The sequence below is a fragment of the Halichoeres trimaculatus genome, unplaced genomic scaffold (genome assembly GCF_033239565.1).
Source record: "Halichoeres trimaculatus isolate MK-OKI-2021-1 unplaced genomic scaffold, fHalTri1.1 fHalTri1_scaffold_9, whole genome shotgun sequence".
Taxonomy (NCBI): domain Eukaryota; kingdom Metazoa; phylum Chordata; class Actinopteri; order Labriformes; family Labridae; genus Halichoeres; species Halichoeres trimaculatus.
The window spans coordinates 16121251-16134559 of record NW_027437188.1 but is presented as its reverse complement, the minus strand read 5'-3'; the positions used below and the strand labels follow the sequence as shown (position 1 = coordinate 16134559).

Sequence of the window (13309 nt, the reverse complement as noted above, 5' to 3'; positions counted from 1 at the left end):
GCAAAAAAGTCCATAAGAAATTAGATGACGACATCCCGTCCGCCACTCGTCCACCACTCTCCAGCCCAGCCAGTCTCCACCTCCACAGGGTCCAGGACTGAGCCTCCCCAGCAGTCTGTTCAGTCTCTGTCTCCTGGATCCTGTCTGCTCACAGCAGGCGAAGCTCCTCCGATGTGTCGCCGGCGTCCGATGTCAGCTCTGTCGGCCACGTCCGTGAACAGCACGATGCCGCTGGGTTAGCACGGCTAGCTCGTCCATCCCCCGGAGCTGGATCCCACGTTCCCAACAACGATGGATGGAAGGACAGGTCCACGTTGTCATCTCCCAGCTCACACCCGAGAACCGGCACGTCGTCCTCACCTCCTCCTCCTCAGCTCGAGGGAAATCATCAAGCCCTTCACTAGTTAGCATTGACATGCTACAGGCTGCTAACAGCTAATTTTGCATGTAAACAATGCAGCCATGGTTACATGTGGGATCTCCAGACAAACACAAGAGAAAAGTAGTAAAAAATATCGCCGAAGCCACAAAAAGTTTGGTGTCCGTGACCGACAATGAACCATACAAAGTGATGATCCACTCCAAATACAAAGATTACGAAAAAGAGACAAAAAAATTACAAGAAACGGACAAAGACGAGAGAGCTGCTGCAACGGGCAGCTACTTGGGTAGCGCCTAGCAACGGAAAAAAAAAAAAAAAAAAAAAAAAAAAAGATACACGCACAGCCATAACTGTTTACAAACAGTTAATTGGTCTATATAGACCAAAAGCTGTAAAAAATGGACGTCCGCTTGCTCAGCTCGAATTGAGGTCACCATAAAAACTGCTCACTCTGGTGGCTGGCTGCAGAACAGGTTAAAAAATCCAGCTTTCCAGCTATTCTGGATGGGCTGTGGTCAAACTTTAAAAAATTAAAACTCCCTGTAGAAATGTTTCTCTCATCTGATTGTTGTGGTGATTTGAATATAACATTTGGCAGTCTCGATATATAACATTTGGCAGTCAACGAGGCTTTATGTAACGTTTAACGATGATTGACAGCTGCCGTTCTGGTGTATTTTTTGGGGATTGTAAAATATGTCAAGAGGTAGAGTCGAGAAGTGATTAGACTCTCGAAAGAAAAAAAAAACTATTATTACTTTTGTCACCCAGATTCTCCCAGAATCCCTCATCATCTCTACAGCGCAGACTGGCTGCAATTACTGCCAATGGCTGTGCCTGTGATGGGGGTATTTTGGCTTCAAAACTGTTCAATGATAAATGGCTGAGCCACAGTGTCCACTCTATATACAGTCTATGATATGGACTGGTGAAAACTGTTCAATAAAATACAACTTTACATTTAACATTCACTGTATGGTTTATGGTAAAAAGCCAACTGTATGTCATTACATAAGTAATGGGAAAAGACATGCATTTCATTGTTGTTTCATTTCACTCCACAAGGAATCAGTATTTACTAAACTACAAAGTGATACGCAGAACCATACTTAGCTTGTTAGCTCTTGTCTCACATGGTTTCTGTTGGCAACTAACGTCAACGTCTTTGTGATAGGCTCATAATTGACTGAGATAAATGAAGCAGGTAACTATATTTTTGGGACATTTTACTGACTCACAGACTTTTTGGTCTTTAAAAATAAGTAAACAAATCTTTATGCCCTAAATAAAAACTGTAGAATTAAACTATTTAACTAGCTCAAGTCAAGCGAATGACTTATCCGACAGCAAATTACATTTGATCAACAGATCATCACATCAACATCATCATGGATCAAACATCAAGTAACATCTTTATTAGATAGCATGAGAAGACATTAGCTCCAGCAGCTGATGCTTTCAACTAGAGAGACAGCTGTGTTTCAGTTTAAAAGAAAACTGATGCTGGGCACACTATTACCCTCAATCAGACAAGAGATGTCTTGTTATTTGGCAGCTCATAACTGACATTAGCTAGTTTATTAGAGAGTTTACTTCAACTTGGATATCAATACATTGGAGACACTGCACCCATGCCAAGCAATCTCACAGCAATACCATTCCCTTCCACAGATAATCATGGCAAACATGGCTTGAGTTTCTGACACTGCAATGGTGAATGTATTTCATTATCCTCGTCCTCTCTTCTTCCCATCCTTACTTCTGCTTTCATAAGCAGTGATTCATTTTTGTCATTGAGTGCCACAAGCTAATCTGCTTCCTCCTCTGATGATTATGGGCTGCATGTTCTAAGCGCCTCATCAAGTAACAATCCCATTTACTGATCTAAGTTTGTTAAGTATTTAAGCCTCTAGGTGCCTCCATTTTTTTTTCAGCAGACTGTTTTTTTGCCTCCACCAGCCACATTCTAACACACACAGACACCAACAAAACCCACTCATGGCTGCCTTCTTTCTCGCCAGAACAAGCTGACATTAATCATTAAAAAGGGCCTATTTTTGGACGACAGCTGTCATGTAATCTGTGTTTGATTCATGAACAATGTCAAAATTTGAAATTTTGTTTGCCTGAAAGTTTGAAAATGAAAAAAAAAAAAAAAAAACATAATCATGATTGCACACAAGCTTCCATAACCAAGTACACAAGAAGAAATGTGGTTTGTATCTGATCAAGGACAAGGCCAGGGCTTCAATACTCTGAGAGTATGTGCAGGAATAAATTCATACTAATACACACTTTAAATTCAGACCTGTTGGGTATTTCACACTGATGCAACAATTCAGCAAAACATATAACTGTTAAACTTGTAACTACTGACACAGTTTGATGTATACAGCATGCAAACAGTTTAAGAGACTCATGTTTTGAAAGATGGTAAAAATGATCTGGTTTTTGAAGAGTTGAACCAAATATTTTCTCCATTTTCATCAGCAAGAAATCGATGATCACTGGGAAGACAGACAATATCACATAAGCTTCAGGGAAGAAATTCTCATCTCTATTTCATTGCATTCATTTTTTATGAACCTTATCTTTTTGGTAAAATTGTCTTCCAAACTATCATCTTAATTATGCTTCAAACCTGCAGGCTGAAATTTTATGGCCCATTACTAGCTAAGAATCAGGCTGTTGATGAAGTGTGTGAATGAAAATGTGTTTTTAAGTGCAATTATGCATCTGTTGTTTTGAACCCCTTATAATTCTATATCAATGCCTTTGATCATTATGATCATGTGTTCATAAGAGATGGGGAGCCTATTACAGTCTGTTTAATTAAGATGGTTGGATGCAGTGATAAAGCAGGGGGTAGAAGTTGTTTTCTCAGCTTGGCTAAGTCCTTCCTGGAAGTGCCGTTGCAGAGGGTTGTGGACTGTTTTTCAGAAGAGAATTGCCAACTTTGAACTTTAAACTTGTACTGCAATTGCTGGTGCAGATTCACAGCAATCTTGCTATTTTTACATCTGTGCTCAGCTGACTGCACTGGAACCGGCTGGCTCCTGGGCCAAAATGCAGGAAATTCTGCAGAACTCTGGAAAACTGAGATGCACGGGAGACACAAAACTAAGAGGCAAGAGAGCAAATCTATGGAGTCAGATCTGTCTCAAAATTTACGAATGCAAATTCTGCCACTGTTCTTTAGCCTCCCATCTTATTTGATCATCTCAGGTTGATACTGTCTGTAAATTAATTATCTCAAACAAAATGATGTTTGATTAATGGCTGAAATACAACAGATGCGTCTCCAGTCTATCTCCCCTCCACCCCAGCACTGGATCAGATAGGTTTCCATTCATGTCAATTTGTCAACTCACACCTGATCCACTCTATTGTGTCCAGGTGTGAGGCTGTTCCAGGCCGTCATAAACGGACATAATGAGCGAAGCCAGACCAGGAGTAAACAGGTTTGAGGTTTTACAGCCAAAAATGAAGGAAGAGAGACTTGTAAGTGGAGTTGGAAGAGTGGTAGCTTATTGGTCTCACAGCTCCAGCTGTCCGTCAGTCATGTGGTTTGCTGTACTAAACACGCAGCTGTTCTGATTTGACAAATGCAGTAAACTATGACTCAAAATTGATGTGATGTATGCTGTTGAAACAATACCTCTGTTGTAGGCTCATAACTGGCTGAGATGAATGAAGCAGGTTTCTATATTTTTTGCATATTTTACAGACTCAATATTTTTAGGGACAAAGCCAAACCACTGGCTAGGCCCTGATGAAACCACAGTTTCAACTTGTTTCTTTTTTGTCTTTTTGGAACTTACATCTGTCTTTGCAAAATAAATAAACAAACAAAGAAAAAACAAATTAGTGCTGTGGAATGGAAAACTGTGTGCCAGCCATGTACAATGAAATTAGTGCCGGAATAACTTATCGCAATCAACACACAGTTAATAGATGTTTCATTTTGAACTATAAACAATGTTTTACACCTTTGGAGTGCAACTGCCAAATCAATTAAGACCTCTGTAGCTTTTTTTTCATTCCACAGTGAAACAGAGAGACACACAGACAGAAAAAGATCAATAACATGAATAACGATGGAGGCGGGCGTGATTAATGAAGCTAGATCTTGTTGATAACAGATGTGTTGGTGGGGAAATACTACACTAAAGAATTGAGTTGAATGAAAAAAATTGTTGATGTGAAACATTAAACACTAAACATTTATTCACAGGTCTGCTGAGGCAGAACTTTATTTTATCATAAAACAAAGGCATTTTTTTCTTTTAGTTTTCCTTAGATTTAGGCTCACACACTTCTTCCTACAGCGAAGGCAAGTAGCATCAAATAGATACAAATTCTCAACTCAAATAGTTTTGCCAAAAAATAATTTTGCCAGAGGCCAACATTAAGCCAATTTGAATGCTCCATTTATTCCCCTAATGTTTTCCTTGAAAGCAAAACTAGACTTGTAGAAAGCCTAGTTTTTTCAGTGGTGACCAATGAAGGACATTTTCACTTTAATGTCAGAGTTGAGTAGTCCCCACTGAACACCTTTCCCCCTTGAGACGGATATCAGTGGCTTGGGGCTCCAGACAAGCCACCTTTTATTTTACAATAAGCTGACAAAAAATAAGTTAACTCTATTTTTTTCTTTCAAAATCCACAGGGGGAATGGGAGGTCGAGAATACACAGCTTAAATTTATATCAAGATAAATCAAGAAAATTTGCATTAATGTGGAACAGAAATGACAATACTGCAAATAGATAGATAGATAGATAGATAGATAGATAGATAGATAGATAGATAGATAGATAGATAGATAGATAGATAGATAGATAGATAGATAGATAGATAGATAGATAGATAGAATACTGGGGAAGTTTTGAGTGATTTCAGCTGGAAGACAACAGCATTTTTGCATTTTTGTTGCGAACAAAATGATGGGCATTTTCCACCAGAGCTTAATTTTTTTTCTCCAATTCTGAACTGAAAGTGGAGCTCAAAACCTACCACACATTATTCTCATAGGTTGTTATGACTGTGAGTTATATTTGTTTGTTTGTAGCGTGGATGGAGAAGCACTGTTTTGTTTGTTTCTCTCTCTGTCCTGTCTCTCCTCTTTCGTTCTCCTTGCCGCTCTCCTGCAGGTGGTACTTATAATTGGCTGAGGGGTGTGGGGATGCACCGGCTCCTGGTTGGAGGAGGATGTGACATGGCAGAGAGCGATTGGCTGGAGTCAGACGACGGGGCTTTCAAAGGGGGTTCTGGCAGTTGGGACGCCGGCCCTTCTGCCTCACCACCGCCATTCGTGTGAAACTGTGTTTAAACGTTGTATATGTGTGTGTGTGCTCAGTATGAGCATAGATCGGTGACTTTTTGTCAGGTTTAGAATTCTGAAATAAAGCAGTCTTGGTAAGTAGGGGAGAACAGCATGGGGAGGGGGATAATTTTTCCTCCTGTTTTTATGTTCACGGAGTCAGTCCCAGGGTTTGTATGTTTTGTTTACTCTAGAGCTAGGCAAGGTATTTTGATTTATCAGTGTGATTTTGTTTGTTTCTTTGTTTGTTTGCTGTTCCTCCCTGAGGTAACCTGAGTGGGAAAAAAAAAACCCTTTAATAAGAATCAAATTTGGTTAAGACTGCAAATTGGATTCCGTTTCCTTTCTCGGTTTCTGTATTGAGACGCTCTGGTGGTGAGACAGGAGAGGTCACTCATGTTATTTCCCAGTACCCCTAGACTGGGTCGTAACAAGGTCAAATTTTAGTCAATGCCATCCCTCTTGGATGGATCTTCAAAATATTTTTCAGAAAGTCATGGATCCAGAGATGATTCACCACTTCTCTAAATGTAATGAATTCACGGTAAACAGCCTTTAAATGGACACTGACGCCCTCATATCATCATGCTTAACAGGAGGGTCACCGCACAGCCTTTGCTCATCTAAAAACTTGAGTACTATGTTGGTCAAAGAATATTTTCCCCAAAAACATCTCAGCAGTCAAAACAAGCCAGTCTACCTTCCCAAGTGGCATCTGCTATGTGCTCATGGATCAACAAGACATCAAAACACACCTGTTCTAACTTCTAAATTGTGTACAAGAAACATGCCCAGCATGTTGCCTAAAGCATAACTTCTTACGTCTTCAGCTGGGATGGCTTTCCCATTCATTTAGTAAATAGCATGAAATCAATTCCATGAAACAAGAGTCAAGTTGTTCCTCAGCTGGATGAAACAGCAGTGTTTCCCCCTTTTGAGCCATACTTTCATGATTAAAGGGGATGAAAGAGGGGAAGAGAGAGACAGTCATCACACTGTGAGTATGTTCTCCTGGCAACACCCTTCCTTGGTTGTCTCGTCTTCCCTCATGTAGCCTCTGCAACTAGTGACTTGAGTTTAATCAGCTCACATCCCAAATAGAGAGGTCGCCTCAAGCAGCAGCAGTTGTGTGGGGAATTTGTGAACGAGGAGCATGGTTTGTTTTTTATTATTAGAGCAAGGCCAGACAGAGTGTTAACATAATGGTCAGCCTCACCCAAGATGTGAGGGGGTGTGTGTGGAGGAGAGCAAGAGAAATAGCCAAGCTGGCTGAGGCCAAGCCAAATCAGAGTGCTTATGATGAAACTGCTCTGACCTTTTCCGTTTAACAGTCCAGGATCTGAGACTGAGACACAACCCTCTGCCCAGCATGCCCAAGCAAATCAAATCTACAGCCTCTATTATATCATTACTTTGAGTCATTCTGAACCTGAGAGCCTCTCTGTCTTGCTCCTTTTCCTCAGCCTTCAAAGACATCATCACTATGTACATTCAGTATATTTCACTTCACTCCGTCACTTTAAATTGTCATAACAACCACTCGCTGCTGCAGCCACCGAGGACGCATTCATTAGGCAAAATTTAGTCATCCAAGCTGACAAAGACAACACACGCAGTAAAAAGGGGACAACCTTCACATGTAGACAAAGAACTGATATGGACAAACATGATTAACGCAAATCTTGCCTGAGAAAAGTCTCCAGTCGTTGCACCGAGCAAAATAACCCGTTTGAAATATACATATGAAAAACATCATGAGAATACATGAAATGTTTCTACCTCTGATGTGTAGGCGTCCTGCCGGCTGCCCCACAAATGAAATTCATTGGAATCTCCACCTCTCCAAGTCTCCCACAGCCACTCCATCATGTTATTGTGATAAATGGTCCCACTTCCCAGAACAAATAATTCTTTAGCCTGAAATGTCCTATGTTTCATTTTCCTGAATTTGCATAAGCTCAAGTAGATGAATGCCATTATTGAAATAGGTCCATCACTGCTGCTCGCTAACAGAGCTGAGGATGAGATTGCATGCTGGCTTTTATCTTTTGATGGCAAACATTCATAGAGTTTGCTGTGAGCAGTAACAATTGTGTCCAATAAGCTCCATGCAACCCCAAACTCTGAACACACTTGTTCTTGGCCAGCCCACTAGGGCAGGATAATGTGTTTGAAAAATAACTAAGTCCACATTCAACTACAATTTATTTGGCAAAGAAGCTCTTCTGTGTGCCAAATCCCTCTAAAACAGGATCAGCTGTTGTATTTACAATCACTGACCATTTTAATTCTTACAGGAAAAAATAATTCAACATGTTTCACATTGTTTGTGTTTGACAGGCCCATTCAGTCTCATCAATAATAGGTAGGACTAAAAATATGTCTTAAGACGGATTATGAACAAGGTTAATTTTTCAATTTCAGTGTGTGGGTGTGCATGTTTACAAGTGTGTCTGAACACTTTATGAATGTGAGAAATTAAAAAGCAGGGGCATGTAGACATTGCATTTGTCCTCACATTAATCAGCACTCACATGTATTAGTTAACCTCCAATTAGCACTGCACTTTGGGTTTCAAGGCAAAATCCATTAGTGTAACTCTAAATATAGACCATTAAGTGCTTCAGTAACCCAGCACAGACATCTACCTTTTTAGTTTTTGCATGATGTCTTTACATTAAGCACCTCCATGTTGTAGACAGGTCAGACATTGCTTTCAAAGCAGTCATCATAACCGTCTGTCCCACACACATTTGGCTCTCCCCTCCACTCTCCTCACTTTCATTGTGTCATTCATACTCTCTCTGTACTTAAAGTGCCCATTAATATCTAGAGTTCTGGACATGGTCCAATCTACTGCCACAGAGGCAGGATTAAACTAGAGTCTGCTGCACCAGTGGTATCGTTCAAGAGGGGGGTTGAAACATTTTTATTACTGGAAGGGAGCTGACTTCAATTTTGAGAATAAACCTGTTCTTCCCTGAGCCCTTTTTTGAGGCTCCTGCACGTTGAGAGCACCGCCCATGTTGTGACCCAGCAGAGCTAGAGGGCTGCAGTGGCTCATATTCATCATCGCTACAACTAACAAGTTGTACCAGGGATTGTGTCTTTCAAATGAGCAAAGTAGCACGCACAATCCATTCAGCAGGTCCACCTTCATGAATAAGCAGAATGTTACCACCTCCAATATGATTTATCAAACCTCAAACTAATTCCAGTTGGTGTTTCTGAGTCTATATCTAGCATGTTTGAAAGGCAGGTGCAAACTGGCACAGCGTTATGCACAAATGGCTGCAGCCATTGTAGCAAGAAGAAGGCAAAGGTGCAATGACAGATGACAGTAAGAGACAATCTTCTGTGCATATGTCAACATGTACATGGACTGTCAGAAATAAAAGTGGTAGAGATATGTCATCTGTCCAGTAATGGCATGATTGATTTGGAGCAAGTCATAAAAATGGAGCCATTCCAAATCTCCAGTGAAGAAACTCCTTGCAACAATGTATCTTCCTGCATCTGGAGTAAAATGTCGATTGGCCACATGCAGGGCAGATTAATGCTGCAGGACTGCAGACACAGGCCATTCTGATTCAAATCCAATCCTCATGACGCATTTGAGGTATGCTCTTTTAATGCATTTAAAAACAAGACCTAAATAGAAAACACAGTGACCCAGGAGTAGGGCTGAACAATGAATCGATTTTAAACCAACATTGCGATGTAATAGAATGCAGTTTGCAAATCGCAAAGGCTGCAATTAGATTTAAAAAAGTTTCATGTACACAGACCTGGAGGACTATAATAACTTGAACTTGTCCTCCCTTAAAACCAGCAAAAGTCAAAACGCTGTTTTTTTCTGGCAAAAAAAACCCCTGTGGGCTACAAAGATGCATCCAGTAGATCGTAGAGCCATACCCCTTGATGACTTTTTTCTGTATGGTTTGTTACTTTAACTGACAACTGGAGGTCAGTAAAATTTAACAGTGTTTCTTTTTCTTCTTCAATCAAGAAAAGCAAAAAATACTTTTTTAAATGCTAACAGTATCTTTTGTTGGTTAGTCATACTATAAAATGACTTTAAACTTGTGTTAAGTGAACAATGCAGAAGATAAATGTCCCCCCTAAAAATCGTATGCTAAATCGCAATCGCAATATTGTTCTAAAATCGCAATTAGATTATTTTCCAAAATCATTCATCCCTACCCAGGAGGAAAACGTATCTTATCAAATCACACCATCATATTGATGGCCAAGCGGCTTCCTCCAATCCAACTGCTAGAATGCTGTTAAAAAGTGGTCGACAACAGAAAAATTATTCTCAAAGTATGATGGGAGATGTAGTTGTGTGTTGACAGCGTTATTATCACAGAGAATAGGACACTTTTTGCTCAAATAAAGCAAAGGCAAGCCAAAATTTCTGCTTGTGTTTTTCAAATTCGAATGATTTGTTTGGTCTTATTTGGCTGCTGGATTGGTAAGTCTTGGTTGGAGAGGAATAAGAATGATACTGTTGGACTCTGTGGTCTCTACTTTCAGGGTTGTTTCTGGTTCCATGATATGCCTGCCTCACTGGTCGCATTTCCTTTGTGTTTTTGTTCCCTGTTGTTTCAGTGCTTGCTTTCTTACTTTCGTTTTCCACAGTGCACTGTTTTTCATGTGTATAACTAAATGGTAATGGTAAATGGACCAGTACTTACATAAAGCTTTTCTAGTCTCCCAGCTGATAAACTGAGTGACTGGCATTCTTCATGTTTTTTCCCCAGGGGATACAAAAAGGTACAATCAGTGGACAGTTGCTGTTTTTTTTTTTTTTGCATGATTTGAAAGAGTATGCCAAACCACTAAACCACTAAACCACAGATTGCTGGAAAACAGGTTAGAGGCAACTTAAAAGCAGCTTCCCAGCAGTTAAAATGTTCGTCCCTTACATTTTCTAATTGCTTCCTCAGTATAATGTGTTGCACTTTTTTTCTTTCTTTTATTGAGAGGAGGAAACGATCTTTGATGTAGCCTATAATAAAAACCATAATTTAGGTTCAGCTGCGCATTAATGGCTTCCCTGCTGGTACTCAGAGCACATGGAGCCTGCTGTGTGTACTCTCCTTCTCTTCCAATCTCAAATTATTTAAAAAGAATGGACATGGTGTTAGAATCATGAGTAACAGTGTTTGCAAGCTAATCAGAGAAAGTTATCCATAGAGGAGTATAATAACTTTACTATGACCAATACTTGTGCACATCACACTAAATCATAATACAAATCAAAGAAAACAAAATGTTAACTTCAGTTTTGTCTCAGTAAATATTAACCATTGCATAAAATGACATTACCTTGCCAGAGCCTGTCTGCATATTTGAGAGGTCAATCTTAACATTAAAGGTGGCTGATGTGTAGTTATTGATCAGTGTTAGGAAATTTATCAGATGTACTGCTTGACCTTTGCAAGGACAAACAGGTCTGGCTACTGCAAACTCAAATGGTACCATTGCCAAATCAAGGCTTTAAATAACTTATTTTCAATTTGCATCACCACCAGTAAGCTGAGTAACAAACAGCAAACACAAGGCCAACATTTGCTCTTAATTTCCTTGCTATTGAGCTGCACTCCAAAAATAATACTTTTGGATTTCGGAAGCCAGTTTAGTAGATGCAATATTTGACAAGTCTCACCAAACAGTGTTGAAAAAATTGTCCTTACAATGCTTGCTAAGACAAAAAAATCAGCAGGGATAATTGATCATGACTGTTCAATATCAATAAGTTTAAGGGTTTGCATCAATATGCACTAATATCACAAACGCAGAGAGTTGGCCTGAATCTTTGATATACATGAAACTACTCAGGGGGAGTCTAAGCTGAACTTGAGTTTGTATGACTCAAAAACAAATATTTTATCATAACAATGCCCTTTGCTAGGTGCCGACTCAGTGGCTATGGCTGCTCTTTGCAGCAGCTCTCTCTTCTTTGTCTGTTTCTTGTAATTTTTTTCATCTCTTTTTTGTAATCTTTGAATTTGGAGTGGATCATTACTTTGTATGGCTCATTTGTTGATCATGGACACCAAACTTTTTGTGACTTCAGTGATATTTTTACTACTTTTTCTTCTGTGTTTGTGTGGAGATCCTACATGTAACCATGGCTGCATTGTTTACATGTGAACTCAGCTGTTAGCAGCCTGTAGCATGACAATGCTAACTGGTGCAAGGCCTGATGTTTCCCCACAAGGTGAGGAGAAGGAGGTGAGGACGACGTGCTGGTTCTCTGGTGTGAGCTAGGAAGTGACGACATGGACCTGTCCTTCTAGCTGATCTATCTCCAATAAGATGGACGAGTTAGCTGTGCTAACCCAGCAACAGAGGGAATACCAGAGGGCAGAGTAGCATCATGCTATTCACAGACATGGCTAACGGAGCTAACATCAGATACCAATGCCACATTGGAAGAGCTTCACCTGCTGTGAGCAGACAGGATCCAGGAGACAGAGACTGAACAGACTGCTGAAGAAGCTCAGTCCTGGACCCTGTGGAGGTGGAGGCTGGCTGAACTGGAGAATGATGGACAAGCTGTCATCATCTATTTTCTTATGGACCTTTTTGTGCTTTCTTACTTTTGTTTTCTTGATTGCTACTGTGACTTCAATTTCGTTGTACTCGTGACAATGGCAATAACGTTCTATTCTCACCCGGGAGCAACCCTGACTGCAACACAAAAACACACAAAATAATCCAGTCCATGCTGCTAAAGCAAACACTGCACACCTGCAGAATTTTGTCAGACATATTCCACATCTCATTTTCTTTACCCAGAGAGAAACATGCACCTTTCAAAGCCATTATCTGACGTCACTGTAGAGAAAACCACTGAGGGGAACAACAGTGAACCAGGACTTTTCTCCCATGGTGAAATGATAAAGCTGCCACTATTACATAGCAATTGCCAAAAAAAAACCTGAAAGAGGGGAACACTTAAAATAAAATGATAAAAGGTGACAAACATCAGAATTTCAGATAATGAACCTTCACAAAGGATGACACAGTTCCTTCAAAACCTTTGCAATGTCAAATGAAAATAAGTGAATGCATACTGCGATTACAGACCACATTTCATTCAGTAAATAACAATGCAATTACCACTAATTGTTATCCAATACAGAGACATCAGACTGACCTTCTAATACTCTTGCAAATTGCTGCCTCTCATGCTGTTCCACCGTCTGAAACCTCTCCGACTTACAGCCTTCCATTCAGGTTTGAAAAGGAAGAGCATTATGAAGACCTATATAGAAAAGACGTCTGGAGAAAGTAGAAATCTCAAGTCTATCCATCAACCACCCATTAGGTAGGCCACTTATCCATGGAGGGTCACAGGATCTCAGAAGCAACCAAGACAGAATTTAAAAGTTAACCTTGGGGCAGTATCTGCTGCTCTAATGCAGATTCTTTGTACTGAGCTGAATAAGAGAGAAAAATCTGCACAACTTTTAGAGATGTGGTGAGTGATTCTGCCTTGTGCATTTCAAAATGACCTAAAAAAAATGCTTTACCAGCCTTAAGAAGCCAAGTGGTCCAGATTAATACTCACATTATGTAAATATTTTTAAGTAA

At 40.0% G+C, this 13309-nt stretch overlaps 1 protein-coding gene across 4 annotated transcripts in view; it reads right to left on the bottom strand.

The window, feature by feature from the left end:
- Positions 1 to 13309, bottom strand: part of grik4 (glutamate receptor, ionotropic, kainate 4) — a 348334-nt gene that overhangs the window by 284953 nt on the left and 50072 nt on the right. The gene's annotated exons all lie outside the window — the stretch shown is intronic.